Here is an 11233-nt window from a genome sequence, read left to right on the forward strand (position 1 = left end):
GTTGTATTTATATCGTATTTTATGCTTCTGGCGTTTACTTCTAAGGACCTCAGTATTCGATCTGGTGGAGCAATGCCCTACAGTGAATCCTAGGTTGCTCGGAATGTAGAAATGACCATAACTTTCACACTGGTTGCAATTATTCGTTTTATACGATGGAAACGCTGTTGTATTTATATCGTATTTTATGCTTCTGGCGTTTACTTCTAAGGACCTAACTATTCGATTTGGTGGAGCAACACCCTAGAGTGAATCCTAGGTTGCCCGGAACGTAGAAGTGACCATCACTTTCAAACTGGTTGCAATTAATCCTTTTATACGATGGAAAAACTGATGTATTTTTCTTGCATTTTATGCTTCCGGCGTTGACTTCTAAGGCCCTAACTATTCAATCTGTTGGAGCAACGCCCTAGGGTGAAGCCTAGGTTGTCCGGAACGTAGAAATGACGTTAACTTTCGTACTGGTTGCAATTACTCGTTTTATACGATTGAAACACTGTTGTATTTATACTGTATTTTATGCTTCTGGCGTTGACTTCTTATGCCCTAACTATTCCATCTGGTGGAAGAACGCCCTATGGTAAAGACTAGGTTGCCCGGAACGTAGAAATGGCCATCACTTTCAAACTGGTTGCAATTAATCCTTTTATACGATGGAAAAACTGTTGTGTTTATATTGCATTTTATGCTTCTGGCGTTGACTTCTGTGGCCGTAGCTATTCGATGTGGTGGAAGAACGCCATAGAGTGAAGCCTGGTTTGCCCGGAACGTAGAAATTACCATAACTTTCATACTGGTTGCAATTATTCGTTTTATGTGATGGAAGAACTGTTGTATTTATATTGTATTTTATGCTGCTGGCGTTCACTTCTTAGGCCCTAACTATTCGATCTGGTGGAACAACGACCTGGGGTGAAGCCTAGGTTGCCCGGAACGTAGAAATGACCATAACTTTCACACTGGTTGCTATTATTCGTTTTATACGATGGAAAAACTGTTCTATTTATATTGTATTTTATGCTTCTGGCGTTGACTTTTAATGCACTAACTACTCGATCTGGCGGAGCAACGCCCTAGAGTGAAGCCGAGGTTTCCCGGAACGTAGAAATGACCAGTACTTTCACACTATTTGCAGTTACTCCTGTTATACGATGGAAAAACTGTTGCATCTTTATTGAATTTTATGCTTCTGGCGTTGACTTCTAAGGCCCTAACTATTCTATCTGGTGGATCAACGCCCTAGAGTGAAGCCTAGGTTTCACGGAATGTAAAAATGACCATAACATTCACACTGGCTGTAATTACTCGTTTTATACGATGGGAAAACTGTTATATTTATATTGAATTTTATGCTTCTGGCGTTGATTTCTTAGGCCCTAACTATTCAATCTGGTGGAAGAACAACCTAGAGTGAGGCCTAGGTTGCCCGGAACGTAGAAATGACCATAACTTTCACACTGGTAGCAATTATTCGTTTTATACAATGGAAAAACTGTTCTGTTTATTTCGTATTTTATGCTTCGGGCGTTGATTTCTAAGGCACTAACTGTTTGATATGTTGGAGCAACGCCCTAGAGTGAAGACTAGGTTGCCCGGAACGTAGAAATGACCATAACTTTCACACTGGTTGCTATTATTCGTTCTATACGATGGAAAAACTGTTATATTTATATTGTACCTTATGCTTCTGGCGTTGACTTCTTAGGCCCTAACAATTCGATCTGGTGGGACAACGCCCTGGAGTGAATCCTAGGTTGCCTGGAACGTACAAATGACCATCACTTTCAAACTGGTTGCAATTATTCCGGTTATATGATGGAAAAACTGTTGTATTTTTATTGCATTTTATGCTTCGGGCATTCACTTCTAAGGCCCAAACTATTCAATCTGTTGGAGCAACGCCCTAGAGTGAAGCCTAGGTTGCCCGGAACGTAGAATTGGCCATCGCTTTCAAACTGTTTGCAATTATTCCTGTTATATTATGGAAACGCTGTTGTATTTTTATTGCATTTTATGCTTCGGGCGTTGACTTCTAAGGCCCTAACTATTCAATCTGTTGGAGCAACGCCCTGGGGTGAAGCCTAGGTTGCTCGGAAAGTAGAAATGACCATAAGTTTCATACTGGGTGCAATTATTCGTTTTATACGATGGGAAAACTGTTGTATTTATATTGTATTTTATGCTTCTGGCGTTGACTTCTAAGGCCCTAGCTGTTCGATCTAGTGGAGCAACGCCCTAGAGTGAAGCCTAGGTTGCCCGGGAAGGAGAATGACCATCACGTTCAAACTGGTTGCAATTAATCCTTTTATACGATGGAAAAGCTGTTGTATTTATATCGTATTTTATGCTTCTGACGTTTACTTCTAAGGACCTAACTATTCGATCTGGTGGAGCAACGTCCTAGAGTGAAACCTAGGTTGCTCGGAATGTGGAAATGACCATAACTTTCACACTGGTTGCAATTATTCGTTTTATACGATGGAAACGCTGTTGTATTTATATTGCATTTTATGCCTCTGGCGTTGACTTCTAAGGCACTATCTATTCGATCTGGTGGAGCAACGCCCTAGAGAGAAGCCTAGGTTGCACGGAACGTAGAATTGGCCATCACTTTCAAACTGGTTGCAATTATTCCTGTTATATGATGGAAACACTGCTGTATTTTTTTTGCATTTTATGCTTCCGGCGTTGACTTCTAAGGCCCTAACTATTCAATCTGTTGGAGCAACGCCCTAGGGTGAAGCCTAGGTTGTCCGGAACGTAGAAATGACGTTAACTTTCGTACTGGTTGCAATTACTCGTTTTATACGATTGAAACACTGTTGTATTTATACTGTATTTTATGCTTCTGGCGTTGACTTCTTATGCCCTAACTATTCCATCTGGTGGAAGAACGCCCTATGGTAAAGACTAGGTTGCCCGGAACGTAGAAATGGCCATCACTTTCAAACTGGTTGCAATTAATCCTTTTATACGATGGAAAAACTGTTGTGTTTATATTGCATTTTATGCTTCTGGCGTTGACTTCTGTGGCCGTAGCTATTCGATGTGGTGGAAGAACGCCATAGAGTGAAGCCTGGTTTGCCCGGAACGTAGAAATTACCATAACTTTCATACTGGTTGCAATTATTCGTTTTATGTGATGGAAGAACTGTTGTATTTATATTGTATTTTATGCTGCTGGCGTTCACTTCTTAGGCCCTAACTATTCGATCTGGTGGAACAACGACCTGGGGTGAAGCCTAGGTTGCCCGGAACGTAGAAATGACCATAACTTTCACACTGGTTGCTATTATTCGTTTTATACGGTGGAAAAACTGTTCTATTTATATTGTATTTTATGCTTCTGGCGTTGACTTTTAATGCACTAACTACTCGATCTGGCGGAGCAACGCCCTAGAGTGAAGCCGAGGTTTCCCGGAACGTAGAAATGACCATCACTTTCAAACTGGTTGCAATTATTCCTGTTATGTGATGGAAAAACTGTTGTATTTTTTATGCATTTTATGCTTCGGGCATTGACTTCTAAGGCCCTAACAATTCAATCTGTTGGAGCAACGCCCTAGGGTGTAGCCTAGGTTGCCCGGAAAGTAGAAATGACCATAACTTTCATACTGGTTGCAAATATTCGTTTTATATCATGGAAAAACTGTTGTATACATATTGCATTTTATGCTGCTGGCGTTCACTTCTTAGGCCCTAACTATTCGATCTGGTGGAACAACGCCCTGTGGTGAAGCCTAGGTTACCCGGAACGTAGAAATGACCAGTACTTTCACACTATTTGCAGTTACTCCTGTTATACGATGGAAAAACTGTTGCATCTTTATTGAATTTTATGCTTCTGGCGTTGACTTCTAAGGCCCTAACTATTCTATCTGGTGGATCAACGCCCTAGAGTGAAGCCTAGGTTTCACGGAATGTAAAAATGACCATAACATTCACACTGGCTGTAATTACTCGTTTTATACGATGGGAAAACTGTTATATTTATATTGAATTTTATGCTTCTGGCGTTGATTTCTTAGGCCCTAACTATTCAATCTGGTGGAAGAACAACCTAGAGTGAGGCCTAGGTTGCCCGGAACGTAGAAATGACCATAACTTTCACACTGGTAGCAATTATTCGTTTTATACAATGGAAAAACTGTTCTGTTTATTTCGTATTTTATGCTTCGGGCGTTGATTTCTAAGGCACTAACTGTTTGATATGGTGGAGCAACGCCCTAGAGTGAAGACTAGGTTGCCCGGAACGTAGAAATGACCATAACTTTCACACTGGTTGCTATTATTCGTTCTATACGATGGAAAAACTGTTATATTTATATTGTACCTTATGCTTCTGGCGTTGACTTCTTAGGCCCTAACAATTCGATCTGGTGGGACAACGCCCTGGAGTGAATCCTAGGTTGCCTGGAACGTACAAATGACCATCACTTTCAAACTGGTTGCAATTATTCCGGTTATATGATGGAAAAACTGTTGTATTTTTATTGCATTTTATGCTTCGGGCATTCACTTCTAAGGCCCAAACTATTCAATCTGTTGGAGCAACGCCCTAGAGTGAAGCCTGGGTTGCCCGGAACGTAGAATTGGCCATCGCTTTCAAACTGTTTGCAATTATTCCTGTTATATTATGGAAACGCTGTTGTATTTTTATTGCATTTTATGCTTCGGGCGTTGACTTCTAAGGCCCTAACTATTCAATCTGTTGGAGCAACGCCCTGGGGTGAAGCCTAGGTTGCTCGGAAAGTAGAAATGACCATAAGTTTCATACTGGGTGCAATTATTCGTTTTATACGATGGGAAAACTGTTGTATTTATATTGTATTTTATGCTTCTGGCGTTGACTTCTAAGGCCCTAGCTGTTCGATCTAGTGGAGCAACGCCCTAGAGTGAAGCCTAGGTTGCCCGGAAAGGAGAATGACCATCACGTTCAAACTGGTTGCAATTAATCCTTTTATACGATGGAAAAGCTGTTGTATTTATATCGTATTTTATGCTTCTGACGTTTACTTCTAAGGACCTAACTATTCGATCTGGTGGAGCAACGTCCTAGAGTGAAACCTAGGTTGCTCGGAATGTGGAAATGACCATAACTTTCACACTGGTTGCAATTATTCGTTTTATACGATGGAAACGCTGTTGTATTTATATTGCATTTTATGCCTCTGGCGTTGACTTCTAAGGCACTATCTATTCGATCTGGTCGAGCAACGCCCTAGAGAGAAGCCTAGGTTGCACGGAACGTAGAATTGGCCATCACTTTCAAACTGGTTGCAATTATTCCTGTTATATGATGGAAACACTGCTGTATTTTTTTTGCATTTTATGGTTCGGGCGTTCACTTCTAAGGTCCTAACTATTCAATGTGTTGGAGCAACGCCATAGGGTGAAGCCTAGGTTGCTCGGAAAGTAGAAATGACCAGTACTTTCACACTGTTTGCAATTATTCCTGCTATACGATTGAAAAACTGTTGCATCTTTATTGAATTTTATGCTTCTGGCGTTGACTTCTAAGGCCCTAACTATTCTATCTGGTGGATCAACGCCCTAGAGTGTAGCCTAGGTTGCTCGGAATGTAGAAATGACCATAACATTCACACTGGTTGAAATTATTCGTTTTATCCGACGGAAAAACTGTTGTGTTTATATTGCATTTTATGCTTCTGGCGTTGACTTCTGTGGCCGTAGCTATTCGATGTGGTGGAAGAACGCCATAGAGTGAAGCCTGGTTTGCCCGGAACGTAGAAATTACCATAACTTTCATACTGGTTGCAATTATTCGTTTTATATGATGGAAGAACTGTTGTATTTATATTGTATTTTATGCTGCTGGCGTTCACTTCTTAGGCCCTAACTATTCAATCTGTTGGAGCAACGCCCTAGGGTGAAGCCTAGGTTGCCCGGAAAGTAGAAATGACGTTAACTTTCACACTGGTTGCGATTATTCGTTCTATACGATGGAAAAACTGTTATATTTATATTGTATTTTATGCTTCGGGCGTTGACTTCTAAGGCCCTAGCTGTTTGATCTGGTGGAACAACGCCCTAGGGTGAAGCCCAGGTTGCCCGAACGTAGAAATGACCATAGCTTTCACACTGGTTGCTATTATTCGTTTTATACAATGGAAAAACTGTTCTATTTATTTTGTATTTTATGCTTCGGTCGTTGACTTCTAAGGCCCTAACTGTTTGATCTGGTGGAGCAACGCCCTAGAGTGAAGCCTAGGCTGCCCGGAACGTAGAAGTGACCATAACTTTCACACTGGTTGCTATTATTCGTTCTATACGATGGAAAAACTGTTATATTTATATTGTATCTTATGCTTCTGGCGTTGACTTCTTAGGCCCTAACAATTCGATCTGGTGGAACAACGCCCTCGAGTGAAGCCTAGGTTGCCTGGAACGTAGAAATGACCATCACTTTCAAACTGGTTGCAATTATTCCTGTTATATGATGGAAAAACTGTTGTATTTATAATGTATCTTATGCTTCTGGCGTTGACTTCTTAGGCCCTAACAATTCGATCTGGTGGAACAACGCCCTAGAGTGAAGCCTAGGATGCCCGGAACGTAGAAAAGACCATAACTTTCACACTGGATGCAATTATTCGTTCTATACGATGGAAAAACTGTTATATTTATATTGTATCTTATGCTTCTGGCGTTGACTTCTTAGGCCCTAACAATTCGATCTGGTGGAACAACGCCCTAGAGTGAAGCCTAGGTTGCCTGGAACGTACAAATGACCATCACTTCCACACGGGTTGCAATTATTCCTGTTATAGGATGGAAAGACTGTTGTATTTTTATTGTATTTTATGCTTCAGGCGTTGACTTCTGAGGGCGTAGCTATTCGATGTGGTGGAAGAACGCCATAGAGTGAAGCCTAGGTTGCCCGGAACGTAGAAATGACCATCACTTTCAAACTGGTTGCAATTATTCCTGTTATATGATGGAAAAACTGTTCTATTTTTATTGCATTTCATGCTTCGGGCATTGACTTCTAAGGTCCTAACTATTCAATCTGTTGGAGCAACGCCCTAGGGTGAAACCTAGGTTGCGCGGAAAGTAGAAATGACAATAACTTTCACACTGGGTGCAATTATTCGTTTTATGCGATGGAAAAGCTGTTGTATTTATATCGTATTTTATGCTTCTGGCGTTGACTTCTTAGGCCGTAACTTTTCGATCTGGTGGAGCAACGCCCTGGAGTAAAACCTAGGTTGCGCGGAACGGAGAATTGGACATCACTTTCAAACTGGTTGCAATTAATCCTTTTATACGATGGAAAAACTGTTGTATTTTTATTGTATTTTATGCTTCAGGCGTTGACTTCTGAGGCCGTAGCTATTCGATGTGGTGGAAGAACGCCATAGAGTGACGCCTAGGTTGCCCGGAACGTGGAATGACCATTACTTTCGCAATGTTTGCAATTATTCATTTTATACGATGGAAAAACTGTTGTTCTTATATTGTATTTTATGCTTCTGGCGTTGACTTCTAAGGCCCTAACTATTCGATCTGGTGGAGCAACGCCCTAGAGTGAAGCCTAGGTTGACCGGAACGTAGAAATGACCATAATTTTCACACCGGTAGCAATTATTCGTTTTACACGATGGAAAAACTGTTCTATTTATTTTGTATTTTATGCACCGGGCGTTGACTTCTAAGGCCCTAGCTATTCAATCTGTTGGAGCAACGCCCTAGGGTGAAGCCTAGGTTGCCCGGAAAGTAGAAATGACGTTAACTTTCACACTGGTTGCGATTATTCGTTCTATACGATGGAAAAACTGTTATATTTATATTGTATTTTATGCTTCGGGCGTTGACTTCTAAGGCCCTAGCTGTTTGATCTGGTGGAACAACGCCCTAGAGTGAAGCCCAGGTTGCCCGAACGTAGAAATGACCATAACTTTCACACTGGTTGCTATTATTCGTTTTATACAATGGAAAAACTGTTCTATTTATTTTGTATTTTATGCTTCGGTCGCTGACTTCTAAGGCCCTAACTGTTTGATCTGGTGGAGCAACGCCCTAGAGTGAAGCCTAGGCTGCCCGGAACGTAGAAGTGACCATAACTTTCACACTGGTTGCTATTATTCGTTCTATACGATGGAAAAACTGTTATATTTATATTGTATCTTATGCTTCTGGCGTTGACTTCTTAGGCCCTAACAATTCGATCTGGATGAACAACGCCCTAGAGTGAAGCCTAGGTTGCCTGGAACGTAGAAATGACCATCACTTTCAAACTGGTTGCAATTATTCCTGTTATATGATGGAAAAACTGTTCTATTTTTATTTCATTTTATGCTTCGGGCATTGACTTCTAAGGTCCTAACTATTCAATCGGTTGGAGCAACGCCCTAGGGTGAAGCCTAGGTTGCGCGGAAAGTAGAAATGACTATAACTTTCACACTGGGTGCAATTACTCGTTTTATACGATGGAAAAGCTGTTGTATTTATATCGTATTTTATGCTTCTGGCGTTGACTTCTTAGGCCGTAACTATTCGGTCTGGTCGAGCAACGCCCTGGAGTGAAACCTAGGTTGCCCGGAACGTAGATTTGGCCATCACTTTCAAACTGGTTGCAAATATTCCTGATATATGATGGAAACACTGTTGTATTTTTTTTGCATTTTATGGTTTGGGCGTTGACTTCTAAGGCCCTATCTATTCAATCTGTTGGAGCAAGGCCGTAGGGTGAAGCCTAGGTTGCTCGGAAAGTAGAAATGACCATAAGTTTGATACTGGTTGCAATTATTCGTTTTATACGATGGAAAAACTGTTGAATTTATATTGTATTTTATGCTTCGGGCGTTGACTGCTAAGGCCCTAACTATTCAATCTGTTGGATCAACGCCCTAGAGCGAAGCCTAGGTTGCTCGGAATGTAGAAATGACCATAACATTCACACTGGTTGAAATTATTCGTTTAATACGATGGAAAAGCTGTTGCATCTTCATTGTATTTTATGATTCTGGCGTTGACTTCTAAGGCACTATCTATTCGATCTGGTGGAGCAACGCCCTAGAGAGAAGCCTAGGTTGCCCGGAACGTATAATTGGCCACCACTTTCAAACTGGATGCAATTATTCCTGTTATATTATGGAAACACAGTTGTATTTTTATTGCATTTTATGCTTCGGGCGTTGACTTCTAAGGCCCTAACTATTCAATCTGTTGGAGCAACGCCCTAGGGTGAAGCCTATGTTGCTCGGAAAGTAGAAGTGACCATAAGTTTCATAGTGGTTGCAATTATTCGTTTTATACGATGGAAAAACTGTTGTATTTATATTGTGTTTTATGCTTCTGGCGTTGACTTCTGAGGCCCTAGCTGTTCGATCTAGTGGAGCAACGCCCTAGAGTGAAGCCTAGGTTGCCCGGAAAGGAGAAATGGCCATCACGTTCAAACTGGTTGCAATTAATCCTTTTATACGATGGAAAAGCTGTTGTATTTATATCGTATTTTATGCTTCTGGCGCTGACTTCTTAGGCCGTAACTATTCGGTCTGGTGGAGCAACGCCCTGGAGTGAAACCTAGGTTGCCCGGAACGTAGAAATGACCATAACTTTCACACTGGTAGCAATTGTTTGTTTTATACGATGGAAAAGCTGTTGTATTTATATCGTATTTTATGCTTCTGGCGTTGACTTCTTAGGCCCTAACTATTCAATCTGTTGGTGCAACGACCAAGGGTGAAGCCTATGTTGCCCGGAAGGTAGAAATGACGTTAACTTTCATACTGGATGCAATTATTCGTTTTATACGATGGAAAAACTGTTTTATTTATTTTGTATTTCATGCTTCGGGCGTTGACTTCCAAGGCCCTAACTATTCGATCTGGTGGCGCAACGCCCTAGAGTGAAGCCTAGGTTGCCGGAACGTAGAAATGACCATAACTTTCACACTGGTTGCAATTATTCCTGTTATATTATGGAAACGCTGTTGTATTTTTGTTGCATTTTATGCTTCGGGCGTTCACTTCTAAGGTCCTAACTATTGAATCTGTTGGAGCAAGCCCTAGGGTGAAGCCTAGCTTGCTCGGAAAGTAGAAATGACCATAAGTTTCATACTGGTAGCAATTATTCGTTTAATACGATGGAAACACTGTTCTATTTATTTTGTATTTTATGCTTCGGGCGTTGACTTCTAAGGCCCTAACTATTCAATCTGTTGGTGCAACGACCAAGGGTGAAGCCTATGTTGCCCGGAAAGTAGAAATGACGTTAACTTTCATACTGGTTGCAATTATTCGTTTTATACGATGGAAAAGCTGTTTTATTTATTTTGTATTTCATGCTTCGGGCGTTGACTTCTAAGGCCCTAACTATTCGATCTGGTGGCGCAACGCCCTAGAGTGAAGCCTAGGTTGCCCGGAACGTAGAAATGACCATAACTTTCACACTGGTTGCAATTATTCGTTTTATACGATGGAAAAGCTGTGGCACCTTTATTGTATTTTATTCATCTGGGGTTGACTTCTAAGGCCGTAGCTATTAGATGCGGTGGAGCAACGCCCTAGAGTGACGCCTAGGTTGCCCGGAACGTAGAAATGACCATTACTTTCACAATGTTTGCAACTACTCATTTTATACGATGGAATAACTGTTGTACTTATACTGTATTTTAACCTTCTGGCGTTGAATTCTAAGTCCCTAGCTATTCGATCTGGTAGAGCAACGCCCTAGAGTGAAACCTAGGTTGCCCGGAACGTAGAAATGACCATAACTTTCACACTGGTTGCTATTATTCGTTTTATACGATGGAAAAACTGTTACATTTATATTGTATTTTATGCTTCTGTCGTTGACTTCTTAGGCCCTAACTATTCGATCTGGTGGAACAACGCCCTAGGGTGAAGCCTAGGTTGCCCGGAACGTAGAAATGGCCATTACTTTCACACTGGTAGCAATTATTCGTTTTATACCATGGAAATTCTGTTGTATTTTTATTGCATTTTATGCTTCGGGCGTTGACTTCTAAGGCCCTAACTATTCAATCTGTTGGAGCAACGCCCTAGGGTGAAGTCTAGGTTGCTCGGAAAGTAGAGATGACCATAACTTTCACACTGGTTGCAATTATTCGTTTTATACGATGGAAAAGCTGTTGTATTTATATCGTGTTTTATGCTTCGGGCGTTGACTTCTAAGGCCCTAACTATTCGACCTGGTGGCGCAACGCCCTAGAGTGAAGCCTAGGTTGCCCGGAACGTAGAAATGACCA

Source organism: Calliopsis andreniformis, unplaced genomic scaffold (genome assembly GCF_051401765.1).
Source record: "Calliopsis andreniformis isolate RMS-2024a unplaced genomic scaffold, iyCalAndr_principal scaffold0025, whole genome shotgun sequence".
Lineage (NCBI taxonomy): Eukaryota > Metazoa > Arthropoda > Insecta > Hymenoptera > Andrenidae > Calliopsis > Calliopsis andreniformis.